Raw genomic sequence first — 26,713 nt, forward strand, 5'->3', positions numbered from 1 at the left:
CTGCTAAAATAAACCCGGTATCCAAAACTTGACCTAACTGGCCGAATTTTACCGAACTTTCCGCACTAGCGGGTCCCACGTCCGATATACGCTCTTAATTTCTCAAAAACTAACCGATACTAGAAAAATCATCTAAAAACTATATTTACTCATAAAAATTATCTAAAAAATTTTCCTAATAAAGAAAATACAGAATAGCATGGAATTAAATAGAATAAAACCTAGAAAATGAGAAAATTTACGGGGTCTCACAAGCAGCGTCAACCTTAAACCTAATCCATTCAGAAATACATCTAAAAATTTTTCTAGCATCAGTATATGAACATCATGTGCCAGTTAATTAGAAAATTTCTTGACAGAGCTATTGCAAAGAACATAAGTCAGGACTTTCGGCTTTTGTAATAGGGTCTGGTGGGGTGCTTAGAAAAGTTAAGACTTGAAGGTGGATTTCAAAAGTAGTTTAAATGATCTGAGATCGCATTGTTGCGCCAGCCCTATTTTAGGGTTAAATCAAAACTTGTCACAGTTTATTCTCAACTGAGGTTCTCTTTTCTTTCATTTTTCCTTTTTTTTTTGGTCTTCTGCCATTCCATTCATCTTTTGAAAAGTTAAGGTTTGAAGGCGGATTTCAAAAGTAGTTTAAATGATCTGAGATCGCATTGTTGCACCAACCCTATTTTAGGGTTAAATCAAAACTTGCCCCAATTTATTCTCAACTGAAGTTCTCTTTTCTTTCATTTTTCCTTTTATTTGGCCTTCTGTCAATCCATTCATCTTTTGAAATTTTCAAAATTTGCCCCAATTTATTTTTAACTGAGGTTTTTTTTTTCATTTCCTTTTCTTTCGGCCTTCCTTCAAAAATTAAATTTGCTCCAGTGTGGGGGTTTTTTCTCTTTTCTTTTTCAAAAACTAAATTTACCCCAATGTGGGGTTTACGATTCTCAGGGGTTGACAAGCGAAATGATCCATTTTTCAAGTTCAAAAGGGACATTAGGGATAAAATGTCTGAATGAGAAAGGAAGAGAGCTTGACTTTTATTCTGTTCCTTACATTAATTCTAAAAGGAAACTTTCATTAATGCGAAATTTTGCCTATATCTAAATTAAACGACTGAGGGAAACTCTCATCAATCCATATCTGTGAAAATAAGTGCTTCGCCAGGCAATACCTTTTGGATAATAAAAGAACCTTGCCAATTTGGGGCAAATTTTTCTTTTGGTCTCATTTTGCACCGACAAAAGCTACCTCACCGCTTTGTCTCCTCGTTTGAGTAGTCATGATTTGACACTTTTATGGTAAACACGAGTCAATCCTTTTGATAATATTGACCATGACAGGCTGCATTTTGCTATTTCTTATCAAATGATCACTGATTTCTATTTCCTTAGTCTTGATCCCAATTCAGATTGAGTCTCTTTATACCATTCAGACCTCTTTGAAATATTTTCAGATGTCTCTTCGCTACTCCTCTCATTTTGAAATATCAAGATTGCTGCCATCAAATTTCGGAACAGTGATATCCAAAGGCTCAGAATGCGTAAGTAACACAGTTTATATAAAACTGTACATTTTATTGAATTTCAAGATAAAGATCAAACTTAATAGCATGTTACTTGTTAAACAAGACATATCTTCAAAAGCCACTTGATTCAAAACTATTTACAAAAACATAGTTAAACAAAAGATACACGTTTGAATGATTTTCATGGATTTTAACTAAAGACAACTCCCCAAATTTATCGAAACTCCCTTCAAGAGGGAGGGATCTCACTAGTTCAGGATTTTCAAATTTTCTCATTGGGGGTAAATGCCTCAAAGATGTCCTTGTGTTCGGAAAAGGGATTCATACTTATGCTCGGTCCTTGTTCTCCCCTTTTCCTTAGCACTATATCTCCTACTTTGATCATATCCTGGATTTTATGTTTCAATACCTAGCAATTATTGGTGGGATGCCCGGGAGCTCCAGAATGATAAGCGCAGACGGCTTGAGGGTCATAGCCAGAGGGAACACCCCTAGGATAGATCTTGGGAGCCATAACACCAATTTTTCCGGCAGTTTTGAGTTGTTCATATAATTGATCGATGGGTCGGCCCAAGTTGGTGAAGGTTCGATATGGAGTTGGGTTTCGAATTTCACTGTTTAAAGGATAAGTTTGGTTGAACAGGTCTTGGATTATAAAGAGGGCAAGGTCGAGTTTGAAGATTGGGTTGAAAAATTGGGACGGGTAGTATAGGTGGGTTTGCATAGTTTGGCCGAGGTCGAGGGTGATTGATAGTAGTATGGTAAACAGGGCGTGGGTTTGGGTAATATGGGTAAGGGTATGAGTAGGTAGGTTGATTAGCAGGTAAGGGATCATACTGAACACCGCTGCTACTACCAGCAACCACCTGATCAATCACGTGTTGTTGTGCAGTCATCTCCATGCTTAATGTGAGAACCCGTAATTTTCATTTTCTAGGTTTTAGAATTTTCATGGCTTGTTTTCTGCATTTTCGTGATTAGAAAATTTTCTAGGTCATTTTAAGGAGCAGATATAGTTTTTAGATGATTTTTCTAGTATCGAATGGATTTTGAGGAATTAAGAGCGTATACCGGACGTGGGACCCACTGGTGCGAAAAGTTCGGAAAAATTCGACCAACTAGATTAAGTTTTGAATACTGGAATTAATTTACCGGGTGTTAAGAGATAAGTGGAGGGTGCAATTTGGATTGATATGAGAGAGACAAGTTAGGTAGAGAGTTAATAAAAGGTGACAAGTGTCACCATTTGATTGGGCTTACCTTAAGACCTTTCTTACCATTGACTTAAATAACCAAAAATGACCCAAAAATCCTCAAAAAAATCCTCCTTGAAGCCGGCCCTCTCTTGCTCTCTTTCTCTCTCTCTTACTCCAAGCACAAGGAAGAAAACACTTCAATCTTGTTCCAAATCATCAAAACTAACCATCCAACCTTGAAATTACTCCATAAAACCTCTTCAATTAGAGTTAGTGAGTGGATTTGTGGAGTTGTTTGGAAAGTTAAGGTGGTCAATAGCTCTCTCTCTCTTGTTCTTAAGGTAAGTTGTGAAGAACCACCCTCCTCCTTTAATTGATGCTTAAATCATGCTTAGTGGTAGTATAAGATGCAAGTTTATGGATTAATTCTTGATTTGTGGTTGAAATGATGAAGTTTTATTATTTTTGGGGATTTTTCTGTTTTAATATAAGCATGATTGTTTGGCTATCTATGATGATTGGAAATGGTCTATAATGACTTAAGGAGGTGAGAAAAGTGATTAATTGCAACCAATTTCTGTTTTGGAAGAAAATTGAAAAACCTAGGGTTCTTAAGGGAGCATTCTGTCCGAATTTTTAGGTCCTAGATAGAGGCCGAATTGGCCTTAGCTCAAAACATAAAAGTTGTAGGGAATGACATTTTAGAGGAACCTACAAAATTTCAGGTCAATCGGAGTAGTGTAGAATGAGATAAGTCGAAATTACTATTGCTGTTCTGGTTTTACCCGAAATTGAGAACTGCGCCTGTAATTGGTTGTTTTGGCTGGAATTGCTTCCAAATTGGTTGTTGAGGCCTTCTGATGACATTTATCCCTGTTTCTTATCTTTAATATGGTTTTGGAATTTCTGGATTTGGACTTGTAGAACCTGAGTTATGATGTTTCCGCTAGAATGCGTTTTGGTGAATCTGTTTTACGTTGTTGATGTAGTGTCTTGCATTTTTGACCTGTTTGCACTCAAAACTAGGTTGAGTGACCTTCTGTGATGTTGTAGCCCTGTATTTTAGCTTCGAGATGGTGGGTCTTGCACCCTCATCCGATAAGCGTAGTGAAATTTATGCCATTACCGTAAAATGAGGACAAAAACTGTTTTTTTCAGGGCCAAAGCTAGTTACATTTTCGAAATTTCTGGTTTCCTTTAATGTTTGTATATGCTTATGGAACCCTATTGGGGTCATGTTTGGCCTTGGTTTATGACTCGTTATCGAGTTTCATTGTATTTGTTTGCATGTTTTTAGGGCGTGACGGTGGTGCACAACGTTCTTTTGACGGAAGTGCATGAAACCACATTTGCTAGCATGGTGAGTGTACTACTCACTTGTGTGCTATTATATGGCTTTGATATTTGAACTTGGGATGTTGAATGTTAATTGATTGAAGTGAGAGTGTACTTTATCACTCTCACTTATTGTTTCGCATGTTATTGAAAAGTTATTGGAATGTTATATGAAATGTTATATGAAATGAAATACATGACTTGGTGTCGTTTGGACGAGTCTCCAAGGACTACAAATGTTATCAATGAGCTCAACCCCATTGGTAATTGATTGAATCGAGCCGGCGAGGGTTTGGTCGTGCCAATTAATGTGCCTTGGGGCAATGTTATATGGAATCTTGTAGTATGAGAGACTCTCGATTCCGGTTTACTCGAGTAATACCACAATGCAAGTGTTTGGATTTCGGGCCCGGTTGGGGAATGTTAGGTGGAAGGAATGGAAGTAAAGGGAAGTCTACGGTTGGTTACTTTTAAACATTGACGGAGAGTCAATGAGATCCGATCAAGAATGCAAACGAGGAAAAGGGCTCTTGAGAGCCACCCGTATCCTTTTATCCTCATTATTGATGTGTGGCTTTACTTATTTTGGTAAATTGGACTGTTAAGCTTGATACATCTATGAACTTGGTTGCTTGAGTTGTATTCTCGCTGGGCAACTAGCTCACCCCGTTTCTTTTGTTTTCCTTACAGGAATATGACTATTTTTTGGAATAAATCTTGATAGATGGTTGCCGAATGAACTAGATGAATGTCTCTTTTGTATTGTATATGAAATGGGACCCTAAATGTATCATTAGGGCCGTTTTCACTTTTGATTTGGCAAACCACATATGTAGTGACTTTTGTATCACTTTTAAATGCCATTTTGGCTTGTAAATGCTTAATGTTATGTTGTATATGTATTTCGATGTTTGGTTGGGTTCGGACGGGTCGGTTACTATTCAGGGCCGACTCCGAATTTCATTTTTTTTATTTTGGGTTGTTTTGCCCTTTTGCCTTGTTTACGCGCGTTATAAGTTCCGGAACGAAATAGATCGCTCTATACTGCACCGTTAGTCCTGGCGAGAGTTGGGCAGGCAGTCCGCTAACCTCTTTGGTTCGCCTTAAGGGAAAGTGGGGCTATCACACTTAACTCATTGAATTTGTTTAACACTTCGCTCAGTTGAGCTCCCATATTTGCAAGGTCAGCTGTTGGCGTCGTTACAGACCTATCGGATGATTCTGGATATGTGCTCATGTTTACACTATTTCTCAAAGCTCAGCTACGTGATCGTGTAATGATAGGACTTCTTCGTGTAGTTATGTTTACAATTACCTGCAAATTTAGGAAAAACCCAATTTAGATTCCCTTCTTGATTAACTGTTGACAAAAAGAAAGAAAAAGAAAAAGACGGGAGTTAGTAAAAATTAAAGTAATTCAGATGCATGTCCTATTGGAGGAGCCCTTTTTGTGCCAAGGGTAGGCCTAGAATGAAAATGCAATCCTGTAGGGTAGGCACCATATAATATCTAATGAATCTGATCAACTTATTGATATTCGAGTGAAAAACAATTTGAAAAATTTGGTCAATTGGAGTGGCAAGAGACGTTTGTCCTAACAAAATGAGAACAAAGTCCGAATGGATTGATTACTTTGATTAACACATAAAGTGATGTGTGAAAGAGCCTACTCTTGAAAGGATTGGAATGTCTTGACTAGTTTATTCAGTGAATCTTAGATCGAAACCCTAAAAGAGAATAAACGGGTCAAATGGATTGAATGAAATTGATGATTTATTCAAAATTGACTGGATCATCCTAAAAATGGGTAAACTAATCAAATGAATTGAATGAAATTGATGATTTATCCAAATTGACTAGATCACCCTAAAAATGGGTAAACTGGTCAAATGAATTGAATGAAATTGATTATTTATTCAAAATTGACTGGATTGTCCTAAAAATGAGTAAATTGATCAAATGAATTGAATGAAATTGATGATTTACTTTAAATTGACCGGATTGTCCTAAAAATGAGTAAACTGGTCAAATGAATTGTATGGAGTGGATGATTTATCCAAAAAAATTGACTCAATCATCCTAGATGCTAATAAACTCGTAAGAATGGTATGGATGGAATTGACAGTTTATTTAAAAATTGACTAGATTGCCCTAAAAATGAATGAATGGATTGAGTTAATGATTTATTTAAAAAATGACTAAATTATTCTAAAAGTGAATGAATTGATCAAATAGATGAAATCAATGAATTGATTAAATGGATTGGATGAAATTGATGAATAAATTGGTCAAATGGATTGAATTAAATTGTCCTAAAAATGAATAATCGGTTCAAATGGATTGAATGGAATTGATGGTTTATTCAAAAATTGATTGAATTGTCTGCCCATTGGTAGTTTCAAAAAAAAATCATTACGATACATTAGTCTATGAGTTTTCTAAAATCAAGATTTGGCCTCGATATATTTATCGTCTCAACAATGAGGAATTATTTGTGACTTTCTTCAACTTAATGTCCTTTACGCAAGGGATTTTTAGCAATTTTGATAAAATGGCCAAAAGATGATTGTTAGGTGCTCATATTCTAATGTGCAAAAATTGCTCTATTATCATAGGAAAGATCGGATCCTACATTACCTCGTGCACTACCCCTTTGAACGGTATGAGAAATATAGACATGCAAATTTCATTGGATTATATATTCAAGACACAAGATGGCTTATTCCTAACGTGGGATCCCCTAAATGGTATTCCCTCTAAAGTTTATACATGATGCCAATTTATCAAAGCAATTAAATATACAATTTGAAATGAAAATATGACCTAAAGAGACCCTTTGTATGCCAGGGTAGGCCTAAAATGATGTGCGATTATTAACCTACAAATGCAATACATCGAAATTTAAACGTGCAATAATCTATCTAAGATGGTAGGTTCTAAAAGAGTATCATGCCAGAACTCTTATTTCTAAGGCTTATGAATGCAATAGAACAAAGAAAGGTTAGTTCAATTGATATATGACACATAACACATTAGAACAAACAAAATAATATAGAAGGCAATTAAAGAAAGAAGGGTGTAATCCCTCCCCTCATGCCTAGTGTTCCTATTTGGGTAAGGTTGACTCTATCCTAAGTAATTTCTAATATGAATGCATGAGGTTGGGCTCACTAATGCATCTAGACTTGATAAAATTTCAGGTCCCCAAACCTTCAGACCAAAGGCGAAGGGTCATCAATACCAAGGGCCTTCGATCGGTGGCTTGAGTGATCCCTTAGGCACCGCTATGGGCACAGAGCACACTATCCGCCTACCTAAGGAAATCGATCCTAATCCTATAAAGAGATGTGGGATGGCGCCCGCAAGAAAGAATAAAAATGGGGTAAAAGTAATGCATGCACGTATGAGGTACTTCCTTTTAAGAAGAATGATTAAATACTATCAAATGCGGGTGAAGGTTCTAGGGTGGTTATCCCCCCCCCCCAAGATGCAAGCACGAGAAATGAAAGTAAATAAGCAAAATTATTGCATACACAGATATCGAGAGACGATTGCATGTGTTAATGCAAGAAACCCTAAAAAGAAAAAAATGCAACCTAAAACCCCCAAAATGTGATATATAACAAGGTTAGAAAAAGAAAATGATTGACTAAATCAAATGCTCGGACTCTCTAAGGTCCCCAGTGGAGTCGCCAAGCTGTCGCGCCCCATTTTTAATGAAAAATATAAAATTACGAGTTTATAAAAATGAATTTTGATTTGAAAAAATGAGTTTTTGATTTTTAAAAAAAATAAAGAAAATGGGCCTAAATGGGACTTAAAAGTGCGACGGTTTTGACCCCAAAATATTAGTTTAAAAAGGGTTTTTTTAAGGAAAAATAGGAGTCGCCACTTGGTATTGAGTTAAGATGTACCAAGTCACCTAAAATGAATTTTAAATGAAAAGTAGAGAAAAATCTTTTTTAAACGACTCCAAGTCTGCGAAAATCAAGAGAAAAGGGGTCGGGAGTCACGATTGAAAAAAGGGAAGCCAAGGATAAAATCCAAGGCACCCTTTCAACCTAACCAAGACTAGTTGCGTGATTTAGTAAAAAACTTTCTTAATTTAATCTAAAAACTTATCACATTCGGATGTCACTATATAAATGCAAACCTAGACCTAATGGCTATCGAAAGGGTCAAGATGTCTCTTCGAAATTTAATTGGCACAAATCGCATTAATTGCAATGGCAAAAAATGATCTTTAGAAGAGGTCACGAGTATACAAAGAATGAAACTCAAAGAAAAGAAAAGAAAATAATAATATACAAATATACATGACCTAAAGGAATGCATCATAACGGGTGCGGGGAACTAAGATTCGTGACTTAGATTTTTCTTTTTATAGAGGAGATACGAGCGTGCTAAGGCTAAGGAACCATGCTCGTCCATATCTCATATTTAAAGGGTACTCTCCTATCTAATCAAGCAAATGATCTAATCTATTTCTAATTCGCTTAAATGGAATGCAAGTCTACGTGTTATGTTTACCACATAAGAATAAGGGATATACATAGGGGAAATATCATGCAAAATGATAAAGATCCTAAAAAGTAGAAAAATATGCATGAAATGTAGTGATTTGTCACACAAACATGATCTAACGCGTGGATGGTCCCTAAGGGTCTAGTATTGGACTAGCCCATGTCTATAAGTTCTCACTAGCGTTGGACTAGTGAGAAATCGAAAAAGGGGCCACAACTAGCGTTGGACTAATGTGGAATCGTGAAAAGGGCCACAACTAGCGTTGGACTAGTGTGGTGACGTCATGCACTTATTATAATCAAATAAATCATCTAAAACATAATAAAGCAAATAAACACATAAATCACATATAGCACATAGCATATAAGTATAATATCTAGATGCAAAGACCCTAGAAAAGCAAGTAAACACATAAGCACACAAGCATGCAAACACATACAAATAAAAGCGAATAAAGACCTAACTATTACATTTGGAGGGCCCTAACTACAATCTAAATAGGTAAAGAATGAAATGAAATAATAACCTAACTATTACAATTTGGCATTTAAATGCAAAGCATTACAATTTGGAAGTTACGCATGCAAAGCATCGAAGCAAGCTTTCTTCAGGAAAAATCTCTGCAACTAGGTTCTAAAATGCAATCTCCTTTTGTTCAAATATAACTAATGTCTCAACTAACAACAATTTGGACCAAAGCAGCAAAATCACCAAGTATTCTTCTCACTTTTCAACATAAAACTTTTATAATTGAACACATAGATTTAGAAAAGAACATGCAAATTAGATTCGAAGAAAGCTCCTGCAACTTTTCTTCTTTCTTCTTTCGCTTGCAACTGATTCGACACAATCAAACAACTTCCGACTAGTGCATCAAGGTGAAACTTTAGAATTTCTTACATGCAGGGGAAGGAAAACTTTGGTAAAACATGTTACAATGCTCTCAATCGTCCAAATACAGAAGAAATTTCCATGCATCAGATTCGAATGACTGTTGCATTTTCTTAACTCAGCTTTGTCGAGGTTCAAGTTCAAACACATACAAAATCTAAACAGTCAAGCACATGAAATCAATATCCACTGATGTAGAGGGGATTTTAAACTAATGCCTTGTGGGAACATGGGGAAGAAGAAAAGAAGACAGCAGAGAGCGAACAAACAAGAAAACAAAACAACAAAAATACAGCAGCAAAAATCTCAACGTTTCTGATCTAAATCTAACTATATCTTACTGGAAAAAGATGAGAATATTACCTTAATCATGAAACGAAGCGTGGGATGACCAAAGAAAAGGGCTCAGATGGATCTGCTGTATCTTCGAAGTTGCGCCAGTGGAAACCAGTGATGACGACGCAGTCACTCTGAGCGTCGATTCAACCGATTTGGTGACGTTTTTTCCAAATAATGTCTGAATAAAGTTGCTCAGGTTCCTCCCCAGAAAGTGCAGAAATCATAAATCCCTCAGAGAGCTAAAATCGAAGTAGAAATTCGACTCCGAAATAGGCTAGTTGATCAACCTGTGATGAAAACTTTTTACTGCAATTTTCTCATTTTCCTCTTGCTCGATCTCCTCTCTCTTTTCCTTGTCCCAAGCTCTCTCTTCTCCCCTAGATTCTTCCCTAGATTTCCCCTCCCCTTTCTTTTCCTTTTTTCCTCTTCTCTGTCACTTGTTCCTGAAACCCTCTTCCTTTTTCTGTTTTCCCCGAAGTTCCTTTCCCTCTCTTTCTGGTTTTTCTTTTGCTGATCTCCCCAGTTTTCCTCTCGTTCGTCCATATCTCTGTAGTTTCTCTCACTTTCTTGCTCTTCCCTAGATTTCCCTAGGTTCTTCCCTTTCTTTCCCTTTTTGCTTGCCCGAGGCCTCCTTCCTTCTTTTGTTTTTTCCTTTCTTTGCTACCCGAAATCCTTTTTCTCCCCATCTCTTGCTCTTTCTCAATTTTTCCTTTTTCCTGGCTTTCTTTTTTCCTCCTGTCTCTTTCCCGCAGCTTCCTTTTTTTGTTCCTTTGGGTTATTTTCCAGATTTTTTTCCTCCTTTTCCCCTCCAAATTTCTCCCAATCCAACAAGTGTCTTTGCCACCTAGCCTTTTGTAGACACCAAATTTTTGGTGTAATTTCATTTACTGTTTATTTTTAGTTTTTATTTGTCATGCTAGTTTTATTCGATTTTTAGTTTTTAGTTTATAGTTTTATTTTTATTTTTAAGTTTTTAGCATAGAATTTCTTGAAATGAAAAAAAAAAGAAAAAAAAGGAAAATTTGTTCACAAAATATGTTTATTCAATCTTTGGGCACTTTAGTTATTTTTATTAAGTTATTTTGAGAAAAAGAAAATGAATGAAAATGAAAAAAAAAAGAAAATGTAGAAAATTTGAAAAATGGACATTTTGTCGTTTTTATTTAGTTTGTTTTTTTATTATTTATTTATTTGTTTTCGTTCTTATTATTATTGCATGGTTCTGTCATTTTATTTTATTATTATTATCATTTATATGCATTCTTTTTATAAAAAAAAAAAAAAAAAAAAAAGATTACCGCAGCATGCACGCTGCATTTTTTTTGCAGCGTGCGAGGCACAACCTCAATGCCCATCGGATGGCTAAGATAAGGGGCTGAGAGGAGGTTGATTGCTGGCGATTGAGAGCAGGTTTAGGGGATTGGGAGATGGTACAAAAAGGAAAGAAGACATCAGCCGCAAGGGGAGCTTCATCGTGGGGAGAGTTTTGCAGCTAACGGGAGCGGAAAGAAAAAACGGGAAAAAACTGGACAGAGGGGAGAGCAAGGGGGTTTTCTGGAGAGCATTAACGGGCTAAGAGGGAAACAGAGGACAAAAAGCAAGAGGGTTTGTCCAAGAAACCAAGAGTGTGGGATACGGAGAGAGGTTGACGGCCGCAAGTTGGCAAACCAAAAAAAAAAGAAAAACTGAGCAAGCTTCTGTGAGACGGCTAGAAGGAAGAAAGGATATCAGCAAGGTTTGGATGAAAAAGGGACTTGGGGACGATAGAGCAGAAGACGGAAAAAGAGAAAGCCGAGAGGAAGGGGAAGATCCTGAGAAGAACCAAAGAAAGAGCCCAACCCCATCATCAGCTCTGATTTTCATCAAGAAACCAGCGAGAACTACGTGAGTGTCGAGATTTAGCTTACGGGAAATTTTGGTTTTTTTTTCGTCTTTCTTTTTGCCTTTTTTTCTGTTTCATGTCCCCAAGATTCTGTTTTCCTTGTTTATGAATGAAAAATCAAGTCTTGTGGATATGCATGAGCTGTGTTTTGAATTTGTCTTGTGAAAATTGGTGAATCGGGAAAAAGGCAGTCAGCTTTGCATTTTCGGTACCAGAAATTTGATGAATGTGATCAGTGATTCTGTCTTGAATGATAACTGATAGTACAAAGACTCTTTTTGGTTCGGCCTTGGTTGAATCTTTACTGCTGGTTGAATTTTGTTATGGCTATATGAAGTTGCTAGTTGTCAAAGCATCTGAAATGGTCTACTATATGAATCTGTTTGCTATCAAAATTCTGATTGGAATTTTCTGGTTGCAAAACCTGTGAATCAAAAAGCTGTTGGCTTCTTCGTTTGTTTTGTTTTTTTCTTTGAAGCTGAATGAGAGAGGCCGGCAGGTTGCAGGGGATTCTTTGCATAGTGTTTGTTCTTTTAATTTGGGACCTTAGGATGCTTTTTCTTGAATTTTGTTTGATTTGAAGTTAGTTGATGTCTGAACGCCTTTGTATTGCTAGACCTTGGTTGAGGTTTAAGGAACCTGTTTTGTTGTCTCCCTGCACATATGAAAGCTGAATTTGCACAGAAAGAAACCCGTGAGTGAATTCAAGTTGCTGGTTTCATAGTAATGTCGAAACTTTTGGTTTGGTTGCAGCTGTGTTCGTTCCCCAAAGAAAGTGTTTAAATGTGTCCCCAGCTTTGCATCAGTCTTGCTTATGTGTTTTGATGATTTGTTTTTTTTAGTTATATATCTTGTTGTTTAGTTATAGGTTATGGTTTTGGTCGAAATTTGTTGAACAAAGCTGCGTGTTTACATCTAAAATCTGAAATTTCCTTCTTGAGCAAAACTGTTTTGAACAACAGGTTTTGCTTCATCCTTGTTGCAGCAGTGATCACCTTATTGCTTGGCATATAGGTTGTTTGTCTATTTCTTTCTTCCGTATGAAGTAGCCTCATGGGACCAGTTGAGAGTGAACATGTGCATTTGTGTGTTGCTAACAACACTCTCAAGTGAATTTCTGGTCTAATGAAGTAGCCACTAATCCTTGCATTACTTGGCTGCACTTTGTATTTGGATGATTTGTTTAAATCTTTTGCGGGTAATAGATGGCTGTGTTTGAGTAAAGTGAACAACATGAGTGAGAGTCTTGCATCCGTTATTGGATTTGTGGCATTGATAGAGTTTATTTAGGACCCAACCACATGAAACAAGCTGCAAAGTTCACTCAAGAAATTCTGCCGCAGTTTTGGTTTTCCGGCCATAACCCATTTCTTTTCTTGTTGCTGTTTTCTTTTTGAACTACCATGGCTGTGTCTTTAGTTTAAGAAATGTAAATTTACAAGTTTCATGTTTGCAAAGTAGAGAAATGTGTGATAGTTTGCTTGGATTTTACTTGAGAAATGTGTGATAGTTCACTAGTGATGAATTGCTGCAACTTACGCATATCAGAAATTGTAGAAAGAAATGGAATTGCAGAAGCTTTCTCACGTAGTTGCATGAAGCTTGCATGCAAATGGCTTTCAAAAATTGCCCTTTGACCCCTCTAATTCCCCTTTGTTTCACTAGGACCCAGCCAATTGAATAATCTCTTCATTTTGGTCCTTAGTAGTTTTAATTTTTTGCAATTCATTGCTTGTTTGTTTCAATTGACTACCATGCTTTGTTTCAATTGCGCTTAAGTCACGACTTTAGGGGCATTATGATCAAGTGAGCTTGTGTTTGCCTATTTTCTTTAATTTTTCCAAATAAATTGGTACCTTGACCATTTCTTTTATTTTGGAGGATAAATAAGTGATTTCACTTCATTGGGCCCCGATTGCAAGGGAGGTACACTCTATCCCTCACTTGCACTTTATTTTTCCTACGTGCTCCTATGTGTTATGTGAATATGCCTGTCTACTTCGCTTTCCTTACCTCCCTGCGTGCATTTACTTGCTTTTTACTTTTATTTAAGTTTTTATGGGGTATGTGTACACCTTTTGGCTTGTAATAGATAGTGCTCGGAGAGCATCTGGTCCATTCACCCTTTCCCTTTTATGCTTTTATGGGGTATGTGTACACCTCTTGGCTTGTAATAGATAGCGCTCGGAGAGCATCTGGTCCATTCACCCTTTCCCTTTTATGCTTTTATGGGGTATGTGTACACCTCTTGGCTTGTAATAGATAGCGCTCGGAGAGCATCTGGTCCATTTCCCCTTCCCCTTGGTTGCTTGTTTTTGTTGCTACATGTTTAATTGCTTTAGTAGGCTCTTGCATCTAGTCGAGCATGCTAAGTGCTACGTGCTACGTGTTTACGAGCGTTTTGGCATGTCTACTTGCTTTCATAACCATGAATGAATGGAATGGATGAATGTACGTCACCACACTAGTCCAATGCTAGTTGTGGCTCATTAGGCCATCCCTTTTTGTTAGTGCATATTTGCATGTTCACTACATGTCATGCATTTTTCTTAGTTTTATCATTTGGCATGCTCCTCGAGCCCCTTTTCCCTCATTTTAGGATTTTTTGCATCTCATGCTAGTTAGGGTACATTTGCCTGAAGAGTCCCCTTAAATATGGGATATAGACGAGTGTGGCTTTTTCTAAGCCTTAGCACGCTTGTATTCCCTCTATCAAAGGGCAAATTGAGTCACGATTTAGGTCTCCCCGTACCCAATATGCATAAATTCCCTAAGCTCATGCATTCTCAATCCACTCTATCATTACACTTTCACTTTTGTCTCATTTGCACACATGCACCCTTTTATCACTTTCACTTGCACACGAACACTTTTTTATCTTCACTTGCACACGAACACTCTTATCTTCACTCGCACACGAGTACTTTCATCTTCATTTGCACACCGACACTTTCGCACTTTTCTTTAAATTGCATACATGCATTTTTTGCCCACTTGCACTTGGAGTATATATATTTGCATTCAAAGACATTTGCACACCTCCACTTGTATCGTATTTTATCAATTTTCCCACTTCACACAAACTCACACTTTCACATGGCATGCATTCCACTCATTTTTTACGTCATTTAGGTTTAGGTGTGACCTCTCCAAAAGGATCATTATTGGGCTTCACAACTAATGTGATTGGCACCACTCAACCTTTGAAGAGAAATTTCCCCCCATACCCCTAGGTCTAGGGTTTTGCATTCATATAGACATATCCAACACGCGATACATACCTTGGGTAGAAAAATTAGGGAAAAATTGGTTTAAGTCACGCAACTAGCCTTGGCTAGGTCGAAGGGGTGCCTTGGATTTTTATCCTTGCCTTCCCCTTCGTCAAATGTGACCCCCGATCCCTCTTTTGGTTACGCAGACCCAAAAGTTCTCAAAAAGGGTTTATTTACTTTTTATTCAAAAACAAAAATCATTTTTGGGTGACTTGGTACACCCTAACTCTATACCAAGTGGCGACTCCATTTTTGATACAAAAAACCCTTTTGAACTTCACTTGGCCAAATCGTCGCATTATAAGTCCCATGGCCTTTTACTTTTCACATTGCACACCACACACCACACCACAACACAATCCACTCACACTTTCGCATTCAAAAAGTGGGGCGCGACAGTTGGCGACTCCACTGGGGACTTCCTAAGTGGGTCCAAGCATTTGACTTAGCCATTCGTTTCCTTTTTCTACCCTTTTTATGCATTGCATTTGGATATTAGGCTTGCATTTTCCATTTTTAGGGCCTTTTTGCCTCGCGCGCGTATCCAACTATTCCCTCACTCACGTATGTGTGATTGGTTGATTGGATGTGTGTTTACTTGTTATCTCGCGCTTGCATTGCATTTTGGGAGGTATGGGTCACCCTAGAGCCTCGCGCTGGTTCTTGACCCTTCCCCTCCAAACGAGCACTAGCATACGAGCATACGCTTTACTTCTTTTATCCCTTTTATTTTTCTTTAGTGGCTTGTCACGCCACTCCACCCTATTAGGATTAGGTGACTCACTTGGGCATGTGATCACGACACGATGTGTGTGTAGCATGTTCCAATGGGTCACTCAATCTTCCACTTAAAGCTATTGGTTGATAGCCTTTAGCTTTTGGTCGAAGATTGAGGTTTTGATAGATTCACTCAAACACGTAGCCGTGACACGATGTGTGCGTAGCGGTGTTTGGGGAATCGCTCGAGCCACCGACAAAGAACCTTGGGATTGATGACCCTTGGTTTCTAAGTCTGAAGGCTCGGGGACCTGAGCTCATCGAGTCTAGATGCATTAGCGAACCCCAACCTCATGCATCCATGATAGCTTGCCTAGGGTAGAGTCGGCCTTACCCTAAATTAGGGACACGATTCACGAGGGGAGGGGTCCAACCCCTTTCTCCTTTTTATTGCTTTATTTCTTTGTATTTATTTCGTTGCTGCAATGTGTTATGTGCATTTATCTGGCTGAACTAACTTTTCTTGGTCTTGTGTCCCCATTGCATTCACAAACTCTGGCAAATAAGACGTCTGGTACGACCTCCTCTTAGAACCTACCCTTATAGATAGGCTATTGCACGTTTAAAATATTTTGGTATATTGCATTCATAGATTAGTAATTGCATATCATTCTAGGCCTACCTTGGCGTATAAAAGGTCCTTTTAGATCATGATTTCATTCAAATTGCATGTTTTACTGCTTTAATAAAATGGCATCATGCATAAACCCTAGAAAGGGAATGCCACATAGGGAATCCCGTGTTTAGGAATAAGCCACCTTGTGTCTCGGATGCTTAATCCAATGAGACTTGCACGTTTACATTTTGTACCATCCAAAGGGGTAGTGCACAAGGTAAGGTAGGATTCGATCATTTTCATAGAGTGATCTTTGGAATATGAGCATCTAATAATCACCTTTTGGCCATTTTATCAAAAATTGGTAAAAATCCTTTGTGTGAAGGACATTAATGTGAAGAAATTCACAAATGATTCCTCCTATTGAGATGATAAATAAATTGAGGCCAAATTGTGATTTTAGAAGGCTCATAGACTGATGTTCTGAAACCACCAATGGCCGGCCGATTCGATCAATCCATTTTGTCAATTCATAATCGATTTTAAATAAACCATTCCTTTGACCAATTTACCCTTTTTAGGGTCACCTGGTCGATTTTTGAATAAATCATCAATTCATTTGACCAATTTACCCTTTTTAGGGTCATTCGGTCGCTTTTGAATAAATTGTCAATTCAATTGACCAAATTACCCTTTTTAGGGTCTTTTGCCCAATTTACCCATTTTTAGGGCAACCGAGCCGATTTTGAATAAATCAAGTTTCGTTCAATCTGTTTGATCAATTTACCCTTTTTAGGGAGATCTGATTAATTTTGGATAAATTTCATTCAATTCATTTGACCTGTTTCCCTTTTTAGGGTAATTCGATCGATTTTAAATAAATTGTCAATTTCATTCAACCCATTTGCCCTATTAGGATTTCATTGTCAAATTCCAAATTGGGAGATCTAGTCAATTTTGAAAAATCGTCCATTGCATCCAATCATTTGATCAATTAGGGTTTTGACCCGTAATTCACTGAGAAAATTTGTTAAAACGAATTCCAATCTTTTCGATGGGAGGTTCGTCAAGGTCAAACCCGTGCCTTTTGCAAATCAAAGGTGATCAATCTATTCGGACGTTGACCTCATTTTGACAAATCTCTCGTCACCCCAATTGACCAAATTCTTTCAAAATTATTTTTCACTCCATGAGCTGATTGGATCCATCAGGTATTGTATAGTGCCTGCTCTGGAGGATTGCATTTTCATGCTAGGCCTACCCTTGGCATAAAAGGGTTCTCCCATAGGACATGCATACCGATTTTGCAGTTTTGCCTACTAACTCGGGGTATTTTTCTTTTGTTTCCCCCCTCCCCTGCATTCATAAAAATATTTCAATAAGACGAAAATGTTCTTCTATATCTGATGATAATTTTAATCCAATAAAGTTTGAAGATTACAAGTGTTATTTGATTCTTGGGCGGATCCTACGATGAAAACCCTCTGAGAGATGTTGTAATTGTTTTCCAAAGGGAAATTTTGTATATTTGAAAAGGAGACAAAAGTGTATATGTGGAGCTCTTTACAAGTTTCTCCCTTCTCACTTGTATCGTAATTGAATGAGAAAATTTGTTTCAAACTTTTTCAGCAATAAACTGTTTGGACAATCATTGTTTTGTGTATATTTATGTACATTTCATTCTTTATTCTTATTCATTGGAGATTTCATGGTGAATTTTAAGAAATAAGACTAAATTGGGATTTTTTCAACCTCCGACCTGAAAATTCACAATAAGAGTGTTCAGAATTAAAAGAGGTCATTCAGAAGGCCCAATGAGATATCTTTTTTCCTTCACTGAACCCCAAAATAAAATCAGTCACATTGATTGATAAATCGCAAATTGGGGCCATCTTTGCTTGAAAATATCCATTGTGTTTAATCGATTCAATCACATCTAAGTGAAAGCAGAAATGTGCATCATCCTTATTCGTTTGGAAAATTTGGAGTGATACTTCGAGCATTCTTTTCTCTACCTATACAGATTTTTATCACTTGCTCTCCCATTTGAGCCTATGAAAGAATAATTTCGTTTCAAATAAGAGCCCTAATGATCACTACCCTATGTTGGAAAATTTTCAAATATCAAATAGGGGAATGGATTTTCAATAACCGTTTCGTTACTTTGGTTGTCATGAGGTGTAAGAATGATGCTTTGGCCGTCGTTTCTACAACCTAAACACTGATCACCCCTTGCATCCCCATTTTGAGCTAAAATTGGTGGTTCTTTTCTAATGCACTTATGATCGTACCCCGCATTGGGGAAGGAGATTGGGAAATTTTAAAAAGAAAAAGGAAAGGGGAAAAGCAAAAATGCTCGAATAAGGAGGGAACCGCAAATTGTGGAAAATTGACTCCACTTGGGTTCCGAATTTTGGAAAAAGAGAAAAGGAAGGGATTTGTCCGCGTGGATCGCCTATGTTTCACAAATATGGATGAACAAGGGTTTTCCTCAATCAGTTAATTCAGGTACATGCTAAAAATTTCCCATTAATGAAAGTTTCCTTTCAGAGTTGTTGTAAGGAATGGAATACAAGTCAGGCCATCTTCTTTTCCAATCAAACACTTTATCCCTAGTTATCCCTTTTGAGCCATCAGAATAAATTATTTCGTTTGGCAACCCCTGAGAATCGCAAACCCCACACTGGGGGCGAGTTTGAGTTGAAAAGAAAATTTCAAGAAGTGAAAAGTGAAAAGCAACAAGATCAAAAACAAAGGAAGAAAAGAGAACCTCAGTTCAAAAATAAACTGGGGCAAATTTTATGAAAGTTCAAAAGAATGGCAAAAGGCCGAAAAGTCAAAAGGAAAAAGGAAATGAAAGTGAAAAGCCTCAATTGAGCAAAAACCGAGGCAAATTCTGATTTTACCCTAAAATAGGGTTTGGCGCAACAATGCGATCTCAGATTCTTCAAACCAGTTTTGAAATCCGTTTTCAAGCCTTAACTTTTCTGAAGCACCCCACCTGACCCCATTACGAAAGCCGAAAGTCCTGACTTCTGTTCTTTGCAATGGCCCTATCAAGAAAATTTCTGATGCCGGAAAATTTTAGCTGTATTCTGAATTGATTAGGTGTGAGGTTGACACTGCTCTTCATGTGAAACCCCGCGGGGGCATTTTTGGATGAGCAAAATGAATGCAAAGAAAGATGCAAAAGGATTTGATGTTGAAAGACCCTGTTGGGTGATGATAAAAAGTCAAACCAAGTCCAAGAACCTGGAGTCCAGATGAGGGCGATGTTGAAAAATGCGATCTTCAGTGCAATGTCCTTTGAAAATTGCTTCTTTAGCTATCGTTTTCAAGCCAAATTACAAGCTAATAAAGTCCATCGTTGACTTATTCTTTCATGACAATCCAAAGTGACGATCATGCTCATAAGAAATTCATCAAATCATTTGTGATCATAAGGGCATAACCCGTTTCCACATGTTTAGCTATCACTTCTGTCCATACGTTACAAGCCTAGAAAGCTTGTATGTTGACTAAGTTTTCTTGAAAATAAGGGTAACAAACTCTTTGCTTTCACTAAGATGTGACATTGAATGGATTACATACAACTGGGGCACAAAAATGAGACAGATTCTTATCTCCCATTTCCTTAGCCATTTCAAAAATAAAGTCACTTGATTGGTCCTGAAAAGATGAGTCAACCAGAAGTGGTGACCCGTTACCCTAAGCACCAATGCTAAAAGTAAGGAAGAAATCTTCTTCTTAAATTTGGTGTTATTTCGAGGAATTCATCATGAAATTTCTGCATGAGTTCAAACTTGACGATTAAAGTTTCTTCACAATATTGTATATGTGCACTCTTTTCTAAATTTTAGAAAGTGCGGTTTTTCTTTGTTCAAGTAAATGGGAAATCATCTAAACCAATTTTTGCAATCAAATGGGCCCAAACTGGGGCAAAATTTTTATTTGCAAAATTTCGCAAAATAAGCCCACACAGGGGCAAATATTTTTGTAGTCCAATTGAGGATTTCGTCCAAGAATCAAAATAATGCATTTTTTCAAATCAGTCACGCTCATTTGAGTGCATGTAAGCCCTGTGCAGGTATTCATAGTTGAAATCGACGAAAGAGCGTCTGGTGATATGGAAGGCCGATGCCGAAGAAAGAGAGGAGAAAGAAGGGAGAAGGGCCCTACACTGGGGCAAATTATTTGTGAAAAAGATTCTCTCGAAAAATCAGAAAAATTCAAAAAAATAAAAAAAAAACAAGTTCAAAATATTGTTTTTTGGAAAATCAAATTTAATTTTTTGTATTTTGACGAATCAAATTCAAGTTCTTGACCAATTGGATGGTAGGACTGGGTCTTATCCCGCTGACCATTCACTTTATCTCGTTGGGCCTGGATTTCGTGCCGCCAACATCACAAAGACCACGTTGGGCATGGATTTCCTGCCGCCAACATTCCAAGATCCCGTTGGGCCTGGATGTCGTGCCGCCAACCTCACTTTATCATGACAAAATTTTATCAAAAGCATTTTCGGGTCAGTCCCACGATCAAAAGCATTTTCGGGTCAGTCCCACGATCAAAAGCTTATTCGGGTCAGTCCCACGATCAAAAGCATATTCGGGTCAGTCCCATGATCAAAAGCTCATTCGGGTCAGTCCCACGATCAAGAGCATTTTCGGGTCAGTCCCATGATCAAAAGTATTTTCGGGTCAGTCCCATGATCAAAATCTTATTCGGGTCAGTCCCACGATCAACAGCATTTTCGGGTCAGTCCCACGATTCAAAGCTTATGCGGGTCAGTCCCACAATTCAAAGCCTGTTCGGGTCAGTCCCGCGATTAAAATCTTATTCGGGTCAGTCCCACGATCAACAGCATTTTCGGGTCAGTCCCACGATTCAAAGCTTATGCGGGTCAGTCCCACAATTCAAAGCCTGTTCGGCTCAGTCCCACGATTCAAAGCTTATGCGGGTCAGTCCCACAATTCAAAGCCTGTTCGGCTCAGTCCCGCTATTCAAAGCTTATTCGGGTCGGTCCTGTGATTAAAGCTTGGTCGGGCCAGTCCCATGATTTGAATTTCCTTCTCTAGTCAATCCCAATGTTACATTTCTGTCCGGGTGTATCCCAATTTTAAATTTCTGTTCGGGTCTATCCCGTGGGTCTATCCCAATTTTACATTTCTGTCCGGGTCTATCCCAATTTTAAATTTCTGTCCGGGTCTATCCCAATTTTACATTCCTGTTCGGGTCAGTCTCATTTAAATTTCTATCTCGGGTCAGTCCCGATTTTAAAATTTCCCGTCAGGGGTCAGTCCCCATCGTTTGAGTAATTCGCAGCTGAATAACACAGGTAAGTTTTGGTGTCTACTTCTTTGTCTCAAGTTTTTCCAAAACTCAGACAAAGAGGGGCAAACTGTAGACACCAAATTTTTGGTGTAATTTCATTTACTGTTTATTTTTAGTTTTTATTTGTCATGCTAGTTTTATTCGATTTTTAGTTTTTAGTTTATAGTTTTATTTTTATTTTTAAGTTTTTAGCATAGAATTTCTTGAAATGAAAAAAAAAGAAAAAAAAAGGAAAATTTGTTCACAAAATATGTTTATTCAATCTTTGGGCACTTTAGTTATTTTTATTAAGTTATTTTGAGAAAAAGAAAATGAATGAAAATGAAAAAAAAAAGAAAATGTAGAAAATTTGAAAAATGGACATTTTGTCATTTTTATTTAGTTTGTTTTTTTATTATTTATTTATTTGTTTTCGTTCTTATTATTATTGCATGGTTCTGTCATTTTATTTTATTATTATTATCATTTATATGCATTCTTTTTATTAAAAAAAAAAAAAAAAAAGAGATTACCGCAGCATGCACGCTGCATTTTTTTTGCAGCGTGCGAGGCACAACCTCAATGCCCATCGGATGGCTAAGATAAGGGGCTGAGAGGAGGTTGATTGCTGGCGATTGAGAGCAGGTTTAGGGGATTGGGAGATGGTACAAAAAGGAAAGAAGACATCAGCCGCAAGGGGAGCTTCATCGTGGGGAGAGTTTTGCAGCTAACGGGAGCGGAAAGAAAAAAGGGAAAAAACTGGACAGAGGGGAGAGCAAGGGGGTTTTCTGGAGAGCATTAACGGGCTAAGAGGGAAACAGAGGACAAAAAGCAAGAGGGTTTGTCCAAGAAACCAAGAGTGTGGGATACGGAGAGAGGTTGACGGCCGCAAGTTGGCAAACCAAAAAAAAAAGAAAAACTGAGCAAGCTTCTGTGAGACGGCTAGAAGGAAGAAAGGATATCAGCAAGGTTTGGATGAAAAAGGGACTTGGGGACGATAGAGCAGAAGACGGAAAAAGAGAAAGCCGAGAGGAAGGGGAAGATCCTGAGGAGAACCAAAGAAAGAGCCCAACCCCATCATCAGCTCTGATTTTCATCAAGAAACCAGCGAGAACTACGTGAGTGTCGAGATTTAGCTTACGGGAAATTTTGGTTTTTTTTTCGTCTTTCTTTTTGCCTTTTTTTCTGTTTCATGTCCCCAAGATTCTGTTTTCCTTGTTTATGAATGAAAAATCAAGTCTTGTGGATATGCATGAGCTGTGTTTTGAATTTGTCTTGTGAAAATTGGTGAATCGGGAAAAAGGCAGTCAGCTTTGCATTTTCGGTACCAGAAATTTGATGAATGTGATCAGTGATTCTGTCTTGAATGATAACTGATAGTACAAAGACTCTTTTTGGTTCGGCCTTGGTTGAATCTTTACTGCTGGTTGAATTTTGTTATGGCTATATGAAGTTGCTAGTTGTCAAAGCATCTGAAATGGTCTACTATATGAATCTGTTTGCTATCAAAATTCTGATTGGAATTTTCTGGTTGCAAAACCTGTGAATCAAAAAGCTGTTGGCTTCTTCGTTTGTTTTGTTTTTTTCTTTGAAGCTGAATGAGAGAGGCCGGCAGGTTGCAGGGGATTCTTTGCATAGTGTTTGTTCTTTTAATTTGGGACCTTAGGATGCTTTTTCTTGAATTTTGTTTGATTTGAAGTTAGTTGATGTCTGAACGCCTTTGTATTGCTAGACCTTGGTTGAGGTTTAAGGAACCTGTTTTGTTGTCTCCCTGCACATATGAAAGCTGAATTTGCACAGAAAGAAACCCGTGAGTGAATTCAAGTTGCTGGTTTCATAGTAATGTCGAAACTTTTGGTTTGGTTGCAGCTGTGTTCGTTCCCCAAAGAAAGTGTTTAAATGTGTCCCCAGCTTTGCATCAGTCTTGCTTATGTGTTTTGATGATTTGTTTTTTTTAGTTATATATCTTGTTGTTTAGTTATAGGTTATGGTTTTGGTCGAAATTTGTTGAACAAAGCTGCGTGTTTACATCTAAAATCTGAAATTTCCTTCTTGAGCAAAACTGTTTTGAACAACAGGTTTTGCTTCATCCTTGTTGCAGCAGTGATCACCTTATTGCTTGGCATATAGGTTGTTTGTCTATTTCTTTCTTCCGTATGAAGTAGCCTCATGGGACCAGTTGAGAGTGAACATGTGCATTTGTGTGTTGCTAACAACACTCTCAAGTGAATTTCTGGTCTAATGAAGTAGCCACTAATCCTTGCATTACTTGGCTGCACTTTGTATTTGGATGATTTGTTTAAATCTTTTGCGGGTAATAGATGGCTGTGTTTGAGTAAAGTGAACAACATGAGTGAGAGTCTTGCATCCGTTATTGGATTTGTGGCATTGATAGAGTTTATTTAGGACCCAACCACATGAAACAAGCTGCAAAGTTCACTCAAGAAATTCTGCCGCAGTTTTGGTTTTCCGGCCATAACCCATTTCTTTTCTTGTTGCTGTTTTCTTTTTGAACTACCATGGCTGTGTCTTTAGTTTAAGAAATGTAAATTTACAAGTTTCATGTTTGCAAAGTAGAGAAATGTGTGATAGTTTGCTTGGATTTTACTTGAGAAATGTGTGATAGTTCACTAGTGATGAATTGCTGCAACTTACGCATATCAGAAATTGTAGAAAGAAATGGAATTGCAGAAGCTTTCTCACGTAGTTGCATGAAGCTTGCATGCAAATGGCTTTCAAAAATTGCCCTTTGACCCCTCTAATTCCCCTTTGTTTCACTAGGACCCAGCCAATTGAATAATCTCTTCATTTTGGTCCTTAGTAGTTTTAATTTTTTGCAATTCATTGCTTGTTTGTTTCAATTGACTACCATGCTTTGTTTCAATTGCGCTTAAGTCACGACTTTAGGGGCATTATGATCAAGTGAGCTTGTGTTTGCCTATTTTCTTTAATTTTTCCAAATAAATTGGTACCTTGACCATTTCTTTTATTTTGGAGGATAAATAAGTGATTTCACTTCATTGGGCCCCGATTGCAAGGGAGGTACACTCTATCCCTCACTTGCACTTTATTTTTCCTACGTGCTCCTATGTGTTATGTGAATATGCCTGTCTACTTCGCTTTCCTTACCTCCCTGCGTGCATTTACTTGCTTTTTACTTTTATTTAAGTTTTTATGGGGTATGTGTACACCTTTTGGCTTGTAATAGATAGTGCTCGGAGAGCATCTGGTCCATTCACCCTTTCCCTTTTATGCTTTTATGGGGTATGTGTACACCTCTTGGCTTGTAATAGATAGCGCTCGGAGAGCATCTGGTCCATTCACCCTTTCCCTTTTATGCTTTTATGGGGTATGTGTACACCTCTTGGCTTGTAATAGATAGCGCTCGGAGAGCATCTGGTCCATTTCCCCTTCCCCTTGGTTGCTTGTTTTTGTTGCTACATGTTTAATTGCTTTAGTAGGCTCTTGCATCTAGTCGAGCATGCTAAGTGCTACGTGCTACGTGTTTACGAGCGTTTTGGCATGTCTACTTGCTTTCATAACCATGAATGAATGGAATGGATGAATGTACGTCACCACACTAGTCCAATGCTAGTTGTGGCTCATTAGGCCATCCCTTTTTGTTAGTGCATATTTGCATGTTCACTACATGTCATGCATTTTTCTTAGTTTTATCATTTGGCATGCTCCTCGAGCCCCTTTTCCCTCATTTTAGGATTTTTTGCATCTCATGCTAGTTAGGGTACATTTGCCTGAAGAGTCCCCTTAAATATGGGATATAGACGAGTGTGGCTTTTTCTAAGCCTTAGCACGCTTGTATTCCCTCTATCAAAGGGCAAATTGAGTCACGATTTAGGTCTCCCCGTACCCAATATGCATAAATTCCCTAAGCTCATGCATTCTCAATCCACTCTATCATTACACTTTCACTTTTGTCTCATTTGCACACATGCACCCTTTTATCACTTTCACTTGCACACGAACACTTTTTTATCTTCACTTGCACACGAACACTCTTATCTTCACTCGCACACGAGTACTTTCATCTTCATTTGCACACCGACACTTTCGCACTTTTCTTTAAATTGCATACATGCATTTTTTGCCCACTTGCACTTGGAGTATATATATTTGCATTCAAAGACATTTGCACACCTCCACTTGTATCGTATTTTATCAATTTTCCCACTTCACACAAACTCACACTTTCACATGGCATGCATTCCACTCATTTTTTACGTCATTTAGGTTTAGGTGTGACCTCTCCAAAAGGATCATTATTGGGCTTCACAACTAATGTGATTGGCACCACTCAACCTTTGAAGAGAAATTTCCCCCCATACCCCTAGGTCTAGGGTTTTGCATTCATATAGACATATCCAACACGCGATACATACCTTGGGTAGAAAAATTAGGGAAAAATTGGTTTAAGTCACGCAACTAGCCTTGGCTAGGTCGAAGGGGTGCCTTGGATTTTTATCCTTGCCTTCCCCTTCGTCAAATGTGACCCCCGATCCCTCTTTTGGTTACGCAGACCCAAAAGTTCTCAAAAAGGGTTTATTTACTTTTTATTCAAAAACAAAAATCATTTTTGGGTGACTTGGTACACCCTAACTCTATACCAAGTGGCGACTCCATTTTTGATACAAAAAACCCTTTTGAACTTCACTTGGCCAAATCGTCGCATTATAAGTCCCATGGCCTTTTACTTTTCACATTGCACACCACACACCACACCACAACACAATCCACTCACACTTTCGCATTTAAAAAGTGGGGCGCGACACCTTTCATGTGTTGTGGTGTAAAAAATAAGGACACTTGTCCAATACTCACCTATCCCACTTAGCTACTTTGCATGGCCTCCAGCCACTTTCTTTTTATATTTATTATTTTTTTTGTTTTTTCAAAACTAATTTAGGGTAAACAAAATGTTAATTCCTAATTGAGATTGCCTTACAAAAAAATCATTTTATTTGGAAAAATTTGAGTTTGAAAAGATAAAAAAAAAATTCTTGTTGAGAATTTTCTTTTTTCAGAAATTTAATGCAATAATATTTTTTTAAAAAAAAAATGAGAAATGATGAACCTAATTTACTACAATAA

The sequence above is a fragment of the Coffea arabica genome, chromosome 10e, assembly GCF_036785885.1.
Source record: "Coffea arabica cultivar ET-39 chromosome 10e, Coffea Arabica ET-39 HiFi, whole genome shotgun sequence".
NCBI lineage: Eukaryota > Viridiplantae > Streptophyta > Magnoliopsida > Gentianales > Rubiaceae > Coffea > Coffea arabica.